This window comes from Ostrinia nubilalis, chromosome 29 (assembly GCF_963855985.1).
Source record: "Ostrinia nubilalis chromosome 29, ilOstNubi1.1, whole genome shotgun sequence".
Taxonomy (NCBI): Eukaryota; Metazoa; Arthropoda; class Insecta; order Lepidoptera; family Crambidae; genus Ostrinia; species Ostrinia nubilalis.
Genome location: NC_087116.1, coordinates 7342387 through 7363189, shown reverse-complemented (window position 1 = coordinate 7363189; position 20803 = coordinate 7342387). Strand labels below are relative to the sequence as shown.

Sequence of the window (20803 nt, the reverse complement as noted above, 5' to 3'; positions counted from 1 at the left end):
AAGCCGTTTATTTTCTGCAAATAGGCTTTTTAAAGAGCTTATAGAGGTAGGTACGTTCCAGTATAATTTTAATTGTACCACTGCTTCAGGGCAGTAAGTGGGTCAGTGCTGAGAAGAGGCAAGGAACGAAAACCTATCCACAAATCCTACCAAAAGTAAAATTATAGGTACTGTGGCCTGTGCTACTTTATCGTGGTCCTCGGTGGACAGACGATCTCAAGAATATAGCTGGTGTTGCTAGCATAAAAAAGTTTTTATTACTTGAGTAAAAAACCGTTTTATAAGATTTTTTTTTAATGTAGGGTGAGTAATCCAGTCTGTAGACCACACCGTGTATTTCACAATCTCTCAAAAAATAAAAAAGATTCAGTTTTATTTGTGACACACTTCACGTTTCTTCGAAGTGTAGTTAGCGTTCTGGGAAATAATAAGAAAACGTCGAGGACTAAGTAAGAACGTAAGAAGTACGTGTCTGAAAACTAATTTCCAACTCGCGCGCATTTTTTGCGTTTCGCAAGTGACCCCGTTCTGTTAATGTAATATAGATAGACACAGAAGTGTTACTGTTCAATGTATTTTGCAATTTCATGAAAAATTGCCAAAGACTTCGATAAGTAAGTAGGTGTATTTTAAACTAGAAGTTGTTCAGAGGGCTGAACGTGAGTTTGCATCCAACGTCCTCACTAGTGAGCGCGTTAAAATATGACATCAAATGTATAAATTTTTCAACAACTAACATTTTTATAAATTTTTTAAACGCTGAGCGCGTTAAAAAAATTGTAGTGAGGACGCTAGCGACACAAATATGATAACAACGATTATTCATTTCTTTAAATGGAAATAATTAATTTTAATTTATCCTACTTCCTACTTCCTACTAATATTATAAATGCGAAAGTTTGGAAGTCATGATGTCTGGATGTTTGGATGTCTGGATGTTTGTTACTCTTTCACGCAAAAAGTACTGAACGGATTTTATTGAAACTTTACAGTACCTATTACTGTTTATAACCCAGATTAACATATAGGCTATAATTTATGACGATCTGTGACATACTAAATTTCACGCGTGTGAAACCGCGGGCAAAAGCTAGTCCACTATAATATTATTCTTGGGCCTAAGTACTACCTACTCACATTTTAATTCTTACCCTGTAATTTTAATATTGGAAATTTAAATTGTACACAATTGATAACTTTTATTATAACAGCCACCCCAAAAGAAAGTTGTCAAAAAGTAAAAAAAAAACTAAATTATGATTTTGAAGTTTAAACCACGAAAATAAACCCTATTTAACGGGTATAGGGACGGTTACATCATAATGCCATTTCTCCGAACTAATTCGAGGGCGGAAACGTAAAATGGTAAAACCCATAAAATGACTTTTTTTATTAAATTCGTTGAAATCATTGACCAGCATTCGTAGGTAAATTATTATTTATTTGTGGTTTTAAGGACAGTTTATTTGAATAAAAACACTAAAAGTAAATAAAACAGGTAGATAATAACTTTACATAATAGCATCAATGAGGGTTTTCGCGATTGAAAAATCCGCCAGATGGCAATACGTAGACGCGAGGTCCAAATGCTGCATAATTGGTTATTTTTGACATGACATTGACAGATATGTCAAAATCCACCAATCATGCAGCATTTGGTCCTCGCGTCTACGTATTGCCATCTGGCGGATTTTTCAATCGCGAAAACCCTCATTACGCAAGAGGTAAGTCTATTGTCACAAATTATTGTTGTTTGTGTTTGGAAAACCCATAACTTAAATACAAAAACAAATGAGCACATATCAAAAGGGGCCTTATTATATACTTTAAGGCTTATAACCTCATGTTTCCATGTAAGCAATACATAACTCCACAGTCATTTGTATGCCGGCCTACCGCCTCGACAATACAAACTTTTCAAATCGAAAAACTTTTGCGCACAGCCTGTGAAAGTATATTGTTGACATAAAGGTGGCAAGTTAGATGACGTAGGTGTTGATTTTGTTGGAATTAAGTAGGAATATGCGTGTCATATTTTCTGATTTATGAGAAACTAGCTTTCGGCCCGCGGCTTCGCCCGCATGAAATTTTGTCTGTCACAGAAAAACTTTATCGCGTGCGTCCCTGTTTCAAATACTGTCCATCGGCTGTCAGTTCTGCGTACTATGTGCCCTGCCCGTTGCCACTTCAGCTTGCTAATCCGTTGGGCTATCAGCGATTTTACTTCGTTTAAGGATTCATTTTTAATTCAATCTCGTAAAGAAACACCGAATCTTTTACCACTACCCAAGTACCTACATCATGTAGGTACTTATAGATCTACTAGCGACTGACCGCAACTTTGTACGCGTGGATCCTACTTTATCCCCTTTAGGAGTTGAAATCCCACCCTAGTGAACAGCTACGTTCTAAAAGGAACCCCCATGCAAAATTTAAGACTCCTAGCACTTATAGTTTATGAGATTTCGTGATGAGTGAGTCAGTCAATCAGTGACCAATTGACCATTCGCTTTTATAGATATAAAATTTCAAGGTACATAACCCAGACTGGTGCGTACCTACACAATTAGTCACTCGTGAAAGTGATCGGCATGGGATTCGAACCCATTGTCTTGCAATTAGCAAGAAAGCGCTTTCGATATTAACGCACCGGGTATTCAGACTGCGAACTGACCGTATTATTGGTTTTAGAAAATCATAACATGTACTCTAGTTTTTAAATGAAACAGGACGCTGTTGTTTGAAGGCAAATCAATGGTAAGTATTACTTTAGGGCCGTTTCCCAAGGAGACATCCGTCCGTTTTTTGCAGGATCCCGTTTAGTAGGACGTGTTTTATTACTAACATTCACACGCACATCCCGTTTGCAGTGTCCCGCAAAAAACTGATGCATTCAAATTTGGAATTGGAATTACAAACGCACACTTCACACAGCATTCTAGTTTTGCAGGATCATGCAGAACTGGATTACTGTAGGAAAAGGCCTTTGGGCTAATTCAGAATCATCCAGTTCCTCTGAAGATTACAGGTAGTTCCATTTCACTATTATTTTCCATCAGGTAAGATGCCAAGACTCCCGTTGCATGTGCGTAAAAAGCTTATACAACAAGACTCAATAATGCAATTTTTCTGATATAAATAAAAAACTTGATGTAGGTACTTAACAACCAATTAGCTCTACATTAATTACATTAATCTAAATAATAATTAAAAAGCAAGTGGATAGAAAGACGGATAGATGGTATTCGTTATTCCATTACGCAAAAACTACTAGACGGTTCTTGATAAACTTTTTTTAACGTGGTAATCTTATCACTGTGATAGGTTAATGCCTATTTGGTGGATAGTACTACCTACATCTTTTATTTCATAAGTACTGAACAAGATTTAAATAAATTCCCTACATGTGCCACAAGTTTTTTATAAAGTCAATCGGCACTGAATGTTCACTATGCACCTATAGTTTCGAAACCTATTGATCTTGCGTAATGATATTGCTAACAACTTATTTTTATAATAATATCTTAATGATAGGCTATTAAGAATTTCCTTCTCAAAAACCTATTTTGGACCATAATTTCGCAGTTTCGTCAACGCCTAGATCCGCTAAATGATAATGATCAGTGAGTCCACGTGATTCAGACGGTCATTGAACTCTTGCAATAGTTGTGCAAAATAAAAGAATTCAGTGTGCAAGCCTGTCGGAGGCTTTTGTAGGTGAGAATTTTTGCTCCACACACAAATAAAAATAAAAAAACACTAATAATTACGCTTCTATTAAATATGGACATAACAGGACATAGCTGGATAAAAATTTAAAAACCTACTTACCTATTTTCCTACCTTAGATGTGAAAAACCTTGTCAAAATTTTAGAACCTTGTCAACATTTTGGAACGTGTGCATTTCTTTTTTTTTATTATAACTTGGGACTACTTTTATTCTTTTGCAACGCAAATAGTCATGCTAAAGCAAAATAAAATAAAAAGTTTCTTTGTGAAGGTAGTCAGGCGCTTTGACGTCAGTTGCTTGCGCCACATTGTGTACCGAGTTAAGCAAACTCGTGAATTAAACTATCAATGCAATTAATAGTTATATAAAATACAAGAACAAACGTTGGTTTGCGTTGCTTGCATCAAAAGCTACTTTTGTTTTCTTTTAACGGACCGTTTTTATGAATCTGTGAACCATAGCGCGGGCTCCGACGCTTGCCGGCGACGGCCGAGCGTTTCCGAACGCACGATGAAAGTTGTTATTCCGGTGTTGCCAAGTGGGAAATTATGTACTTTTTGTGCACATTTTTTGGTAGCGTCGTGTTTTTTTCGTTCACATTATTTCTTTTTGAGATTAAAACAAGGCATTAAACTATAAACGATTACGATACATACAAATACAGTGAGGTTTGATTATATAGCACCAAAGAAAAGAACGATAACTTTAAAATGTTAACAATAAAATTTACCTAACTTTAAAAAAATATTAATCAAGTTAAATAGAGACCATTCATTTATTACGTGAGACAATTTAGGGGGGGGGGGGGGGGGGGGGGGGGGGTCGACCATGTCTTATTTTTCCTTACAAGAGGGTGAGAGGAGAGGGAGTCTCGACAGTTCTTACATAAGATCACAAAAATGCACAAAGTTAAAATTATACTTTGAAAAAGAGAGGGCAACCGAGCGAGTGCTGAATTTTGCTCGGATGCGTATAGGTAAACGTTTCCCATTTCCGCGTTACCCGTACGTACTGCGCTTCCCGGGAATGCCCCGCATGTGTACTTTTAAAAAAATGCTATTTTTTTTATTTTTCCACATAAATTCTTCTGGTTCTTTTTTTTTACTTTAAAATAGTAAAAATCTTCAGTTCACTTTTGATATTTTTTTTTATCTGAAATGTTTTTATTTTATTTCCAACATTATAAAATTTATTAATTCCTTTATACATAAAAAAAAACAAAAGAGCTTCTATTATCACCACGCCACCATTGTTTTTTTATTTATTTACATTAATTGATCCGAGTAAACATCAATAACCTCATTATTAACAATTATGTTGTGCACCGTAATGTTTTCTTTTTTTATTACAATGCACTACTTTAATACATTACATACTGTGAATTTATTTAATTTTTTGAACACTTATTTTGACATTATCACTCAAAGTGACTCAAATGTACATTTATTCAAAGTTACAGTGTACAAATTCGTACTCCCAACTCTGGCAACACCGTACTTAACTTTTTTCCGCGAGCCAGTTCTCCGGTATCGTTCGAAGGGAGGGTACGCTGCGTTCCCGTCGGCTCCGAGCCTACTTTTACGTTGATCCTTTGAAAACCGGTTGGAAAGTGCCCGAGGTGTGGCGTGGGCGATTATAGTGCCGCGTTCAACCGTAAAACGGTCTCTTTACAGTACAAAATATACTTTTGGTGTTACAATTTAACTTTGGAAGTAAAGTGAGTGAGTGAGTCACTTGGATCAGCGGTCCCGCTATCTTGGAGTTGGAATCGAGGTATGATACCTACCTACGTGTCGTATCGAAACTCTTTTATCTTAGAATCTAACCTTTTTTTGGCAGGTGGCTGGCCGTTAACACTTACCTGCTTTTTTTTAGTTTGAAAAAACAATTCGTTGCCGCAGGTTGGGAACTTGGGACGCTTTGTTCACAATCGGATTTTGGTTTTTACTTTTGCGTAGGTAGTGAACAAGGAATAACTAATTGGATAGAAGAAGCTTGTTGTTATCTAAATTTACTGTATCTTTTTACTCGTACAAGTAACTTAGTAACAAGTTACCTACCTCCTGAATTAATGTAAGCACAGGTAAGCACCTATCTAGTTGACGTAGCTTGTCAGTACCTACACTTCTTGATAGAAAGAAAGGTAGGTAAGTAAAGTTTGTAGACAATAAAACGGAGAAGTACCTACCTAATTTGACTTCGTTCGTGTAAAGTAGTATTCACAAACGATGCTTGCTTATGTGAAGCAGCAAATCGAACGCACAGCGTTGAATCGAGCTCTGTGATTGGTTCGTGTGTCACCCTGTGCGTCCACGCGCACTGTGAGACCTCATAGTTATGTTTGTGAATACGGGCGTTAGTTACGATTCTAATTCGAACCTACAAAATGAGCCTTTGGTTGAAAACTTGAGGAGGTCCGGCTGTAAATCTGACCTTTTCTTTCTGAGTTTGTAACGGTAATTGCCTAGCTAGGTACTAACTATACTTTTTAGTACTTAGGTACTTACCTATATTTTTTTATAAGTTTCCTATGTAAGCAGGTTTAAAATGTATTGAAAACATTTCTTTTGTTAACATTCCATAGCTACGGATCTTCGCGCGTCAGTTAACAAAACACAAGTTTTACAAGTTATTAGGAATTTACGTTTGTCTCAGCTAATATTTAACAACTATTTATAGTTAATTTACATTCGATCTCAAATGTGTGACTAACGTTATGATATCACAATACCTATTTGATATTGAGTGATTTAAATGTCAAGGGCATTCGAAGCATTTTTACAAAGGTAAAAGGGTGGTTACGTAGGTAGGTACCTACGTGGTTTTATACAACTAGTCTACTTGTTTAGACTGGGTTCTACAAAAAAGACTTACTACGCGTGGGTGGTTTAAGCAGAGGCTAGCTAACTTAAAAAATACCGCGTTTTTTACAAAAAAGTAGCAAGCGAAACTTAAGATTCGATTTCCCGATCGCTTCGCTCCCAATCCCAATGCTCCTAGGTAGGTACAGTCAGCAACGAAACTTGCCGAACAAAATAACTTTATGGCGCTTTTACACTGCGCGGACATCTATATATGTATATAAAAGAAAGTCGTGTTAGTTACACCACTTATAACTCAAGAACGGCTGAACCGATTTAGCTGAAAATTGTCAGGGAGGTAGTTTAGAGCCAGGAGAAGGACATAGGATACTTTTTATCCCGTTCAAAATAAAATAAAAGTCTGCTTATTTATTGCCATTAAGGCGGAACAAAGTTCGCCGGGTCAGCTAGTAAAACATAAAACAAAAAAACATAGGAAATGTAGGTACATAGTTAGTTACTGGACATAGCTACAAACAAAATGTACAACAGCCTGTTCAGTTACATACGAACCTTTATTGTGTGCAGGTGTTTCGAAAAGGATGTGTTAATGGACTTTCGTTGCTGACTGTACCATAGATTAATAAACGTAGGTACCTCCCTACTAAATAACTGGAACGATGTTATTTACACTAAGTTACCTCATCCTACCTAAGTAAAAAAATAAATAAAACTGCTTAATTTTATTTCTAAAAAATACTAAAACAGTATAGATTGTCACACCTACCTACTTGAATACAAATTGTTTTAATAGACATTTGAATCCATTTGAATTAGAATGCAAATAATAATATTATGTATCTCTCTACCTACTTACAGGTATTAACAAAGCACCTTTAATTTTAAAGTATTTTTTTCGCTTAACAACCTACTTCTTTATCAACTAACGCAATTCAACGAAACGACAAATAGATAAGTTTCAATTAATTAAGAACACTAATTAAGAATTTATAGAGCGTCAAGCTGTTTTAACAACAGTTAGCAAATAAATGTGGTAATTTAAACATTTATTAGTGACTCAGTTGTGGCTTGCTACTCACTTAAACTTGCCTAGAGTTTATTATTTCCTGTTAGGTATAATATACTGTGTTAATATGAGCTATAGGAATAAAATTCTGCGCACTGTGAGACCTCATAGCAATGTTTGTGAATACGAGCGTTAGATAAGCAGCTAGCCAGGCGGACTTCGAACATGCCCCCAACCAAACCGAACAGAAAACTGCCCACACTGGGAATCGAACATAGGACTGAAGCAGGTGGTCTTAGGGGGCGTCCATAAATAACGTGAGACAATTTTGGCAATTTTTCAACCCCCTCGCCCCCCTTGGTGAGATTTTGATGAGATTTTTCTAGACCCCCTCCCCCTCCCCACAATCTCACGTGAGATTTCTTAAAATACATATTTGCAATGTAAATAGGTAATTCGTTTAGAATTAAATATAAAAAAAAATGTTTCTCCTGATTAATTTATTGTTTAGACGGATTAGAATAAAAAATTGAGCAATTTGACCCTTTTTCTTGCTGAAAAAAAATACGTGATATTTGTCGAGACCCCCCCCTCTCCCCTACGTGAGATTTAGTGAGGTTTTTCTTGACCCCCTCCCCCCCCCTAAACGTCTCACGTAATTAATGGACGCCCCCTTACCACTAGACCACAATTAGTTAAGAAACAAGACCCGAAGAACGAATATGACACCTAACGTACGAATTCCATTCGCGCGAAGCGTAGGCGGAAGTGAGTTTTAATTCTTGGTATACTTTTGTTTTGACTTCTAATTGCGTTGGTATGTAGGCGTTAGGATCCCGTTGTTTAATAATTAGAGACAAACAAACATGATAAAGGATAACAATTAAATTTGGATTTGCTTGGAAAAGCGCTCGCAGCTTTGACACGTGTAAAATTCTGTAAAAATCCTTCAAAGTTAAATTTATTGAAAAGAGGAAATTAAAATTATTGAAATGCACAGACTATTGCTGCAAATTTTGCAGTGCAAAATAGTTACAATTATAACATAAGATCGAATCAGAAATGAGGAGACCCGCAGGAGAACCAAAGTAACCGACATAGCTCGCAGAATTGCTAAAATCAAGTGGCAGTGGGCGGGGCACATAGCTCGTAGAGACGATGGCCGTTGAGGCAGGAAAGTTCTCGAGTGGCGACCACGGGCTGGAAGACGTAGCGTGGGCAGGCCTCCTACTAGGTGGACCGATGATCTGGTAAAGGTCGCGGGAAGAGCCTGGATGCGGGCAGCGCAGGACCGTTCACTATGGAAAACCTTGGGGGAGGCCTTTGTCCAGCAGTGGACGTCATTTGGCTGAAACGATAACATAAGATGCCGCAAAATTTAGCTTGATTTGCTGGTCTATTCCACTTTGATCACCTGGCTTTCATCAGCCAGACGATCAAGACAATTTAGTGTTCTTTGATCCCCTAAAACAAATCACACCTCCTCTGAATAGTCACATGTCTTTTAATGATCATTGAGTAGGTAGGTAGCATAGATCACAGAAATTAAAGGGAGATGTGACAAGGGGCGGGCGTGGCCTGTGTCGCAGCAATATGCCCAAAAACGGAACACATTGCTGCAGACGTCATAATGTAAACAGTTTACATTGCTTGCGTAGTACTAAAGATTATTCGAACATTGATTACTGATACCGCAGTGGATAATGAGCACATATTTTGATTACACTGAGTTTCGAACTCTGCGTATTAGTAGCATCTCTCTATATCTCTATGGTAGGTAGTCACTATAGTTGCTATAGTATTGCTATAACGTTCCAGAAAAATGCAATAATAGTTTAACAGGCTGTTAACACATAAAAACGTAAATCATTCCAATCTTTAATGCCAATAAACTGGCTGAAAACACTTCACGAATTTTTATTGCGCTGTAGTTGAACTTTTGATGTGGCGCAAACTACAGTTATTTTATGTGGTTACTTTTAACTGTTACTCGGTTGACTGTACTTTGATTTTATTTGATGATTATGTGGTTCCAGTAAAGTAGAAAATGACTAAACTTCTCTTTCCGTGGATGTCGTAAGCGATTAATGCCCGTTTTCACCATCAATCCCTAATTTTTAAGTGACCCCTATGGTAACACATTACAGGAATTTTGTTTTCATAGGAGTCACTTAAAAATCAGGGATTGATGGTGAAAACGGGCATAAGACAAATATGCGAACATCAGCCCCCCTAGACAAAACAAAACGCACTTTTTGATCGAATCGAAAATCGAATCCGTCAAAACTCCATACAGAAAAGGGGCTTTTCGACCACTTTTCGACTGGTTTGCGATTATAATTTGCACTTTGTCTAGACCCACAGGTCTCAAGCCAGCGTGGGGACTGTCACTGTAGGTCGAATTCTATTAACTATCATTATCATCCGCTTTGTAATGGAGGGAAGTCGAACCTTAACTTCGAACTCCTCATGTTCTTCTGATTAATTTCGTTGCGGGTCCAATGACAGTTCAACTTTCCTACGACAAACTTGACCTTCACTGGTTGGGCTATTGGCAGTCAAGCTGTAGCTCCTGGCTACACAGGAGTTGCAGCGGTGGGAACGAGAGGTGGGAATACAGTGTAGATTCTACAGTAATATTATAAAGAGGAAAGATTTGATTGTTTGTTTTTATTGAATAGGCTCCGAAATTACTGGACATATTTGAAAAAATCTTTCACCATTAGAATTCTACATTATTTATGATGAACGTACGCGGTAGAAACTCAAAGGTGACTGACTGACTGACATAGTGATCTATCAACGCACAGCCCAAACCGCTGGACGGATCGGGCTGAAATTTGGCATGCAGGTAGATGTTATGACGTAGGCATCCGCTAAGAAAGGATTTTACGAAACCACCCCTAAGGGGGTAAAACGGGATCCACGTGTACGAAGTCGCGGGCGGCCGCTAGTCATAAATATGAAGTACATGAACACATCCCAATTATAAACATAATTTTGAAATAAACCTTTTTCCTACAACTGCTTATTTTGGGACAATAATGTGATCCAATACTGAGAAGAAGCAGCGCAAGAAACTCAATCAGTATTGTCAGCACCTCTTTCAATTTTACAAGACGCCCGCGACTTCGTACGCGTGTATGTAGTTTGAATGTTATTTCCCTATTTGCTGTAGGGCAGGGGTGGCCAACTTGATCAGACATAAGATCTATTGTTTATAACGAAACCCTGGGCGATCTACCACTTACATACTTCTTGAAATCTTAAATGAAACAGCATAGTTTGGTACACAATCATGTCGTATTTTTTGCCTTCCCACGACTGGACTAATAGTCGCGATCGACTCGGATGAATGGATGGATCGGTTGGCCACCCCTGCTGTAGGGTGATGTTATATCTTCCTTGATAAATGGGCTATCCAACACAAAAATATTTTTTCAAATCGGACCAGTAGTTCCTGAAATTAGCGCGTTCAAGCAAAATATTATTAACTAGCTTTTGCCAGCGGCTTCACCCGCGTGAAATTTGGTCTGTCACAGAAAAACTTTATCGCCGGCATCCCTGTTCCAAAAACCGGGATATAAACTATCCTATGACCTTTCCTGGGACTTAAACTATCTCTATGCCAAATTTCATCAAAATCGGTTCAGTGGTTTAGGCGTGAAAGCAAGACAGACAGAGTTACTTTCGCATTTATAATATTAGTAGTCCGATATGGTTAAACTGGTTTGAGCTATGCAATGTCAAATCTATTTTGGGTACAATTTTGTTTCTAACTTATTATATCCGTCTTAAATATGCATCTTTTTTGTAACAACTTGAATCAAAGCACTAAAATATCCAAAATTATATCATTTGATTAGGTCAAAAACCTGTCTGGCTTGTAATAGTAATATCTAATTTTACAGATGGTAAAATATGCTATTTTAATATCAGTTTACTTGTAATCTATTACTTTTTGAGGCGTCCATGGTATAATGGGAGGAAATTATACGTCTAGTGGTGTGTTAGGGTTGCCACAATGAAGTTGTTTTGGCGGGAAAATTTTAACCGATTTTGTTTTTGAAGAAATAGTACGTAATGATAATTATAATAATAAACGTAGGATGTGAACCTATGTCACTAAGGTAGAAACTTCTGACAAATTAATTATTTATTTACTTAAATTGTACTAATAAATAACTGATGACTAAGCATGCAATGTACCTACACAGTAGTACACATAATATTACTAGCTACTATTTTATTGCAGGAAATCACACTATTTATAGGTACATAATTATGACAGTCAGTTGCGTTCCTAAAAGAAATAAAATTGTTAAATTTAATTCTATCGACAAAACATTAAGTTTTCCCATCCCTACCAAGTACCAACCCGTTCGAAGCCGAACGAAAGTCGCTCAGACCGGTTTAAATTTTGTTCTTATTCGGTCCTAGAGCATCCTGTGCTCTCGCTCTTACGTGTACATCTATCCTTGTCTAACCGCTTAAGTTTTTTTCTCGTTTTGAAGCAAGGAACTAGGATTCGTGGATTAAAAGTGAATCAACTAGAGTTTTGGAATTTTTGTTCTGTCAATTAGGAACATCGGTTTAATTATAAAAAGTTTAAAAAATAAGTTTTTTCGCTGAAGATTTTATAATATCTTTGTTATTAATTGTCCAATTTGATTAATAATATTTATTAAACTTCACAATTTAGGTCTTTAAAAGTAAAATAAACTAGCAGAATTTGTAACCCAAAGTATGAGGGACTGGTGCCTGAATTAGGTTTCTAAAGAGAGCAATGGTCGATTCTTAATTTAATAAATTTTATAATTTCTTCTAAATACTTACCGAATTTCGTTGCGTTCAAAATTATAGTTTAACTTTCTCTCGGGACAAAAATAACCTTGTCTATTGGTACCAAAGAATGGACATATAAATATTTTTATTTAATAAGTTTTTTACAGTTAAATTCTATTTAACAGATTTACACAAATGTCGCTTTTATTTAAAACAATTTTAGAAAAGATAACATATATTTAGCTTCGACTTCGTTACTATGCAGATTCTAGCTTAAATTGAATACAAACATTCTTGCACGGATGGAAGATGGCGTCGCAAATGAGAGGAATAATATTGGTGAAAACTTCTTGATTTTGGCGCGAAAGCTGTTTAAAACAGTTTTTTTTAATTACCTGACTTTAAAAAAAGTGGAGGCTCTTAATGCGAGTCTTCCAGTGACTTGGCTCACTTTAGCTTGGCCCACGGGCCAAGTCAATGGATTAATTTTTTAAATATTTTTTTCTTCCAGTAACTGGAGTCTGGACCCACGTTTTTATTATAAATTAAACTCCAAATCAACAAAAATCTACTCTAGAATCTGAGAGTGGGCCCAGTTGCTGGAAAAAAATATATTTAAAAATGCAATCCAACGACTTCTTGACCCGTGGGCCAAGTCACTGGAAGAGTCCTTAATTCGACTGTTTGATTTTTATTTCTTTATGTTAACAATTTGAAACGTTTTATTTATAGCAGTCCGTTTTTCAAATCAACTCAATAACTGTTTACATTTTTATCAACAGTCCAAAAGATACTAAAGAAAGATAATTTAATCTTATCTACATGTTCTACTGACATCATACTCGCGTGTGAATTTTTGTATGACTGTTTCATTATTTGAAGATATTTCGACTTTTTGTTTATTGTTTTTTTCTCTATCTATTATATCTATGAAGCTTAGTTCTTGAAAGTATACGCTAGGGACGCTGTACCTACCAATCTGTCATATCATGCAGTCGCTAGCGATGACGTTTGGTGCAAACTGGAACTAAGCACTGTGATGTTCACATTTGTGTCCTTTATTCGGCTTTATGACATCTTAGAGGAGTAAAGTATAATTCACACGGTTACCTATTACGTTATTATCGTGAGTGCCAGTCTGTAAAAAAATATCTTTAAACATCACCAATTTTGTAGGCCAAATAATATGTAGACCGTGAAATGAAACACGAGTGAGCTCTACATTTTGTCCCTTTCGGGACTCAAACCCGCAATTAAGACAACAATAAGATTTTGAAGTGTGGAAGTCATTGGGGGAGGCCTATGTTCAGCAGTGGACGTCCTATGGCTGAAATGATGATGATGATGATGATAAGATTTTGAGTCGACCGTTTAGCATACTTAAGCTGGGTTGCACACTTGCACCATCTTACTTTTATAAACGTCAAAAGTCTGTGAAACTTTTTTTTTTTAAAGATTATTAGTAATTTGTTATTACTAAGTACTAATAATCTTTTATAAAAAAAAAAAAAAGTTTCAAACTATACAAAAAACACTCCACACAAAAATGTAACTTAATGTTATGTAAGGTATTAATTTTATTTTTACACACGTTTTGTACCTATATGCTACGATAAATAAGGATTAACGATAAGAATAAGTTTAGTTAGATAAATCCATCGACATACGTGCACATCCCTACCGTTTAACAATGTAACCTGTTGCGTGACATACAACAGACAAAAAGTTACATCCGTGCTCTGTGGCAACAAATCTCTCTTTAAATTCCTGATTCATAGAGAATCCTATAGATACACGCCCGTATTCACAAACATTACTATGAGATCTCACAGTGCGCGTGGACGCACAGGGTGACACACGAACCAATCAGAACTCTATTCAACGCTGTGTGCTCGATTTGCTGCTTCACTTAAGCAAGCATCGTTTGTGAATACGGGCGTGAGTTTCTTCCGCCACTTCTTCTCAGCACCAGCCCATATGTTGTCCCGAAGTGGTGGTAGGGCAAGCTATATTTGGGACGTGTATAAGTGCCCTACAAAGGGCCTATGTACTGAATAAACTATTTGAATTTGAAATCGGCCGATTCCTCATTACATTAGAGGAATATGCCTAAGACTAGGCGCAGACCACCGACTTTTTTGTCGGCCGATAGTTTTGTCAGTCAATTAATCAGTATGATGGACATGTATGAAAGTGCGCACAATACACCTCGACCGATTCTTCATACAAATTAGGGACCGACTATCGGCCGACTAAAAGTTGATGGTCTGCGCCTAGGCTTAATCGAAAAGGAGTAAATACAGTCGAATTGAGAACCTCCTTTTTGAAGTCGGTTAAAAACCTCCTCCTTTTTGAAGTCGGTTAAACTGGTATTTCATTTAACCAAGTAACATAACATTGAAGAGTGAAGCATCGCTCCAAAAAGCATAAAGGCATAAAGATACGCCATCGGTTGCGAAAAGGTTACGTAAACTGTACAATAGCGGCTGAGTGCTCACTTTCGTTGGTTTTTAGGGTTCCGTAGGCTGAAGGTTCTGTAAAATAAATAAATAAAATTTTAAAAAAATGTTTATTCAGTACACAGGCCGTTTAAAAGGCACTTATACACGTCCCAAATATAGCTTGCCCAATGCCCTACAACCATTCTGGGCAACATATGGGCTGGTGCCGTGCCCAATTCCCAGGTACACCCAAATACTCCACTATGCCTTGGGAGAAGAGGACATGTCCGTTTTAACCATCAATCCCTAATTTTTAAGTGACCCCTAGTCCCCTACTATACTATTACGCATAACAGGAATTTTGTTCTCAAAGGGATCACTTCAAAATTAGGAATTGAAGCATTGGGAGCAACAAGGGCGTTCGGCACCGAAAGACCGTTTTGATGTTATTACATCAAAACATGCACTGTACCATCTAGTTTAACATCCCAAAAACTCGTTTCGATCAGCCGCTCCCTGATGGCGTGAGAATAATTTATGTCACAAGTGGCGCTACGCCCTTGTTGCACACAGTAACAAAAGTGCGTTTAAATTCGACCTGTACGCAGTTTTTAAAAACTTATTAGTGTAAAAAATTACTGAAGACTAATTTTGAGTCTTCCAGTGACTTGGTCCCCTTTAATATTGGTACACGGACCAAGTCGCCAGACTGAATTTTCAAATATTTATTCCTCCGGCAAATGGACTCACTCTAAGATTCTAGAGTAGATTTGTGTTAATTTGGTGTTTAATTTATTAACAAAAACATTGAAGCTTCACCTTTTTAGCTCCGGAAATTGCGGCAACCAGTTAAAAATAGAAAAAAATATTTAAAAATTAAATCCGGTGACTTGGTCCGTAGACCTAGCTAAAAGTGAGCCAAATGAGCGGTTGAAACTGGTCCTGACCTTGCAGGCAGGCCTGGAGGATCAGGCTGGATCTTCCAGGCCAGTTGCAGCTGATTCAGAAGATTCCCTTCAGTCTAGTGAATATTTTGATAAATCTGATTAAAACAGGAAATTTCGGAAAAATATTAAGAAAGTTGAATATTTTAACGGTGATTGTAATAAATACACATGTTTAACTTACATTTGAATTAAAAATAATAAAATAAGTATTCAAATTGTTATTTATTTTCCATAAAAAATAACAATTAAATTAACGTCCTATCTGTTTACCAGTTTGGTGCAACAAGGGCGGATAACACAAGTAAAAAAAATCGCATTTTAAGATGATTCCGATTGCTTTAAGATAGTTATAATACCTTAATCTTATTGCTAAATCATGGGACTATCAAATAATAAAGTAAGTGTAAGTCAAATTATAAACATTAAAAAAATATAAGACATTAAAACTTTCATTGTCAATTTTCTCGAAACTCAATTTTACGAGATACGCCCTTGTTGCACCCAATGCTTCAATTGATGGTGAAAACGGGCAGTAGACTCCTAATTAAAGTTTTATTTTATTAATAGTATTTTATTTTTGTTACAGGTAACGCTTTCTACCAATCTGACACGAATGTAACGTATTTACAAACATAAATTAGTAATAATTAGGTTACTTCAACCTTTGTTTGTCTCCTTTGCACTGGAGGGATGTCGAACCTTAACTTTGAACTCCTCCTATGTTTTTCTGATTTTTTTCGTTGCGGATCCAATGACAGTTTAACTTTCCCCCGGGACAAACTTGGCTTTCACTGGTTGGGTTATTGGCGGTCAAGCTGTAGATCTTGGCTACACAAGAGTTGCAGCGGTGGGGACGAGAGGTGGGAATAGTCCCGAGTCTCTTCCAAAATTTTACGAGAGTCTTACTGTGAGTTTGACAGTTTGTGGTTAAAATATACAGAACCATCTACAAATAACCCACTCGCTCCATCCCACAGTAGTGGGAACGCATTGTTTTGTCTGCATATTGTCGATTGTGCTCTTCATTAAATAACTGCTTAACACAGGCTTCGCTGTGGGAAGCGGTGTGTTAATGCCCTAGGAGGTATACATACAGGGTGTCCCGTAAAGAGCGTACCAAACTTAAGGAGATGACAGACTAATGGATGACAAATAAAATGCTTTAGTAAGTGTCACCATTTCAGAGATAAGATTTTTTTCATGTTTTTAAAAGGGACAATATTATTTGATCCTCTAAAAACTAATTGATCTTTTTTGTATGTGCACTTTTAAAAATAAATGATGTTTTTTATTATATTTTATCTTTATATTAATTATTGGGTCTATATTAGTTGATCTACGGATAAATTATGAATGATCTTCATTTAAGGTAACATAATATTCATGTTTAATATACTCTTTTAATATTTGGTAAACAAAAATAATATTTGATCCTCTTTTTTAGTTATTGATCTTTAATTTTGTTAATTTGATGATTTTTATATCAAGTTTGCCTTTTAATATTGATCACCTAATAAATACATTTCGATCTATGTATAACTTAACTTTAAAATATATTTGATCTAACAAAAAATATTATTGGTTAATATTTTTAATTAAAAAATATCTTTTAATTTACGCGGTACTTTGTGGTTGAGTGACAATCGTCCGTCATTGGTTACTGAGTTGGCCAAGGGCTTAGCGGCCAATAAGCAAGCAGAATGGTACATTGCCATGTTTGTTTAAATTACAAGCTTTGCTTAGTTTGGGACTAGAGGCGCTATGTAAAATAATTTCTTACTTCTGACATCCCTGAACCCGACATCATAATTTTTACCTCTTTATGTTTTTCAAATCGCAAGGTTGATTTTCTCTTAGTATACTAGTTAAGTATGCTTTTTTAATAATAAAAAAATCTTTAAACATCAAGTGCCTTTAAATAGTTTCCATCCTTTGACTACAACTTAATAAAAATAAGTACCATAACATAATTATTTTGAAGATTATTTGATATAGACAAAAAATAATTTATAGAAATCGAATTATTTAAAAAAGTATCACAATATTGAATATTTGGTGCTCATTTCTTTTATTTTTGAGGACCAACAAGTAACGATCAGATATAATTTTTACATCTCAATTTTTTTTTGCGTAGTTCAAAAGAGGTTAAAATATCGATCGATTTCATTTATTTTATGTCTCAAAGAAAGAGGATCAATCATTGCTAATTTAAAAAGATCATTTAAATACATGCCTTTTTAAAATCCCAATTTTGAGCTTATCTCTTGTTGCTTTGTGTATAAATGGGGAAATAATTTTCAAGATAAATAAGAAGAAGAATAAGAGAAATATCTCCTTATTTGTACACACAGCATCAAGAGAAAGGCTCAAAATTGAGGATTAAAAAAACATGAAAAAGATTTTTCCAAACTTTTCCAAAAAATATTTTTTAGCTCATCTATTAGGCTATCACAGTGGTTCTTAACCTTTAAGTCATAAGGGACCATTTTACCAAATTTCTGTTTTGTCAGGGACCACCTCATAATCGGTCAAAACCAGTTTGAATGCAAAAATCTGTTAAAAGTGGTTTTGACCAAGGTGTGCAAGTGCACATCGTGGACCACTTGGAATGCCTCCAGGGACAACCAGTGGTCCGCGGACCACCGGTTAAGAACCACTGGTCTATCATCTCCTTAAGTTTGACACGTTCTTTACGGGACACCCTGTATATTGGGGTCGCGTATAATGCATGGATAGACAATGAAGCTGTGCCTAGGTAGGTAATGTTTGGTTATTGGGTATCATTGATTAGACATGTATAGTAAACTAGCGGCCGCCCGCGACTTCGTACGCGTGGATCGCGTTTTACCCTCTTAACAGTGGAGTGATAAGACCTATATGTACGTACACTTAGTATGCAAATAAACAATTTGAATTTGAGTTTTGTAAAATCCCGTCTTAGTGAGCAGTGTGGGCACCTACGGTCTAAAAGGACCCCATGCAAAAAGACAATGCCGGAAATTGGCGTCTTTTTTTTTTCGCGCGGCCATCGACCAAACTTTGTTTTTTGATTACAAAATAGTGTAATAAACCAAACTTACTATGACATGTATACCTCTAAACTCAGTCTGAACTGAGTTACGAGCATTAGAAGTTTGATGATTTTCATACTAGATTTGCTTTTTGCGCGCAAAGTTTTGTAAGAAATTGCAACAAAATAGTGATATTGTATGTGTAAACAAACAATACCATCCATTAAAGGCTCCAGACATCAGTATGGAGCAGAATCAGCGCAATAAAAAAATAGCGCAATATTTTGTTGCAATTTCTTACAAAACTTTGCGCACAAAAAGCAAATCTAGTATGAAAATCATCTAACTTCTAATGCTCGTAACTCAGTTCAGACTGAGTTTAGAGGTATACATGTCATAGTAAGTTTGGTTTATTACACTATTTTGTAATCAAAAAACAAAGTTTGATCGATGGCCGCGCGAAAAAAAAAAGACGCCACTTTCCATACAAAATCTGGCATTGCCATTTGAGACTCCTAGCACTTGTAGTTTCCGAGACTTCGTGACTATTCCCACCTCTCGTTCCTACCGCTGCAACTCCTGTGTAGCCAGGATCTACAGCATGACCGCCAATAACCCAACCAGTGAAGGTCAAGTTTGTCATAAGAAAGTCATTGGACCAGCAACGAAATTAATCAGAAGAACATTGCATATTACTTGTCATCATCATCATTTCAGCCACAGTACGTCCACTGCTGGACATAGGCCTCCCCCAATGATTTCCACATTGCCCGGTTGCTAGCGGCCTGCATTCAGCGCCTTCCTGCTACCTTTATGAGGTCATCGGTCCACCTTGTAGACCTCCCACGCTGCGCTTTCCGCTACATGGCCTTCTCTCTCGAACCTTGCTGCACCAACGTATGCAAATAAAAAAAAAGTTTTATTGTACGTACAGTACGCTGCAAAGCTTTTTTGTAAAAATTCCACACGTCCAAATTCCTAACCAAAAACATCGTTTCGTTGAAAATAACGTTATAAATAACGCTTTCGGCGTATCAATTACGGATCGCTCAATCGAATAGCATTTTAATACAATTCCCCACGGAAGGGCGAAACAAGCACTCATTTAGACCAGGGCTGCCTTCTATAGAAAATTAAAAAGACTTTCCACTACAATCTAGTTCAAAGTCAAAGTCATAATTTCTTTATTTGCATAGACTATTATATAGTGCTTACAAATAGTCAAATATTTTGCTCTTAAGGAGCCTCTACATGTCTCATAAACTTTTTACCCTACCAGCGCTTCGAGACCAATATTTGGCAAGTGCTGAGAAGAAGCGCCGCAACAAACTCAGTCACACTCAGTTTTGCAGGATCCACTAATGTATGGTCCAACAAAACTAGCAATTCTGCGAGCTATGACGGTCACTTTGGTTCTCCTGCGGATCTCTTCATTTCTGAATCGATCACGCACGAGCATAGCCCGCTCCATCGCCCTCTAGGTGACCTTAAGCCTTCATATGAGGCTCATAGTAAGCGACCACGTTTCAGATCCATATACCATCTCTGGCAACAGTGGAAACACACACTGGTCAAAGACTTGTCGTCTCTCCTGAAGCTTATTAATTTGATAAGTAAAATAAAGAAAAGTACCTAAATAAACTTCCTTGAGCATAACGTGACCCAATCTCGTATCTATTACAATGAGCCAGTTTTTAAAGCAAATTTTAAAGCTTCAGAAAAATGCTTCAAATCTCCAGTCTCATCTCTAAAAAACGGGCAGTTTTCAAATACCAACTGCTAAAGCGCTTTTAAGAAAGTCGGCGTTTCAAATACCAACTGCCAAAGCTAAAGAACCAAACAAATGGATCGTCGACAGCCCTGCGGAAGACTGATGAGGGAGCTGCAGTAATTAGTGACAGCCCTGCCATCCATCCGCGCCAGGGCTGCCGCGGCTTAGTTATAATTAATTAATTGCTTGTTAGGCTATCGTGATGAATTACTTGCCTAAAACTACGAGACTATTCCCACCGCTGCAACTCCTGTGTAGCCAGGATCTACAGCTTGACCGCCAATAACCC

General features: G+C 36.8%; 1 protein-coding gene across 4 annotated transcripts in view; it reads left to right on the top strand.

Moving 5' to 3' along the window:
• The first annotated feature begins 5242 nt into the window (after positions 1 to 5242).
• The window catches only part of LOC135085799 (fasciclin-3), a 220838-nt gene continuing 205277 nt past the window's right edge, over positions 5243 to 20803 (top strand). For all 4 annotated transcript variants that reach the window (XM_063980606.1, XM_063980605.1, XM_063980603.1 and 1 more), the window contains exon 1: positions 5243 to 5504. The gene's annotated coding sequence lies outside the window, so the exon portion shown is untranslated. The remainder of the gene's footprint in view (positions 5505 to 20803) is intronic.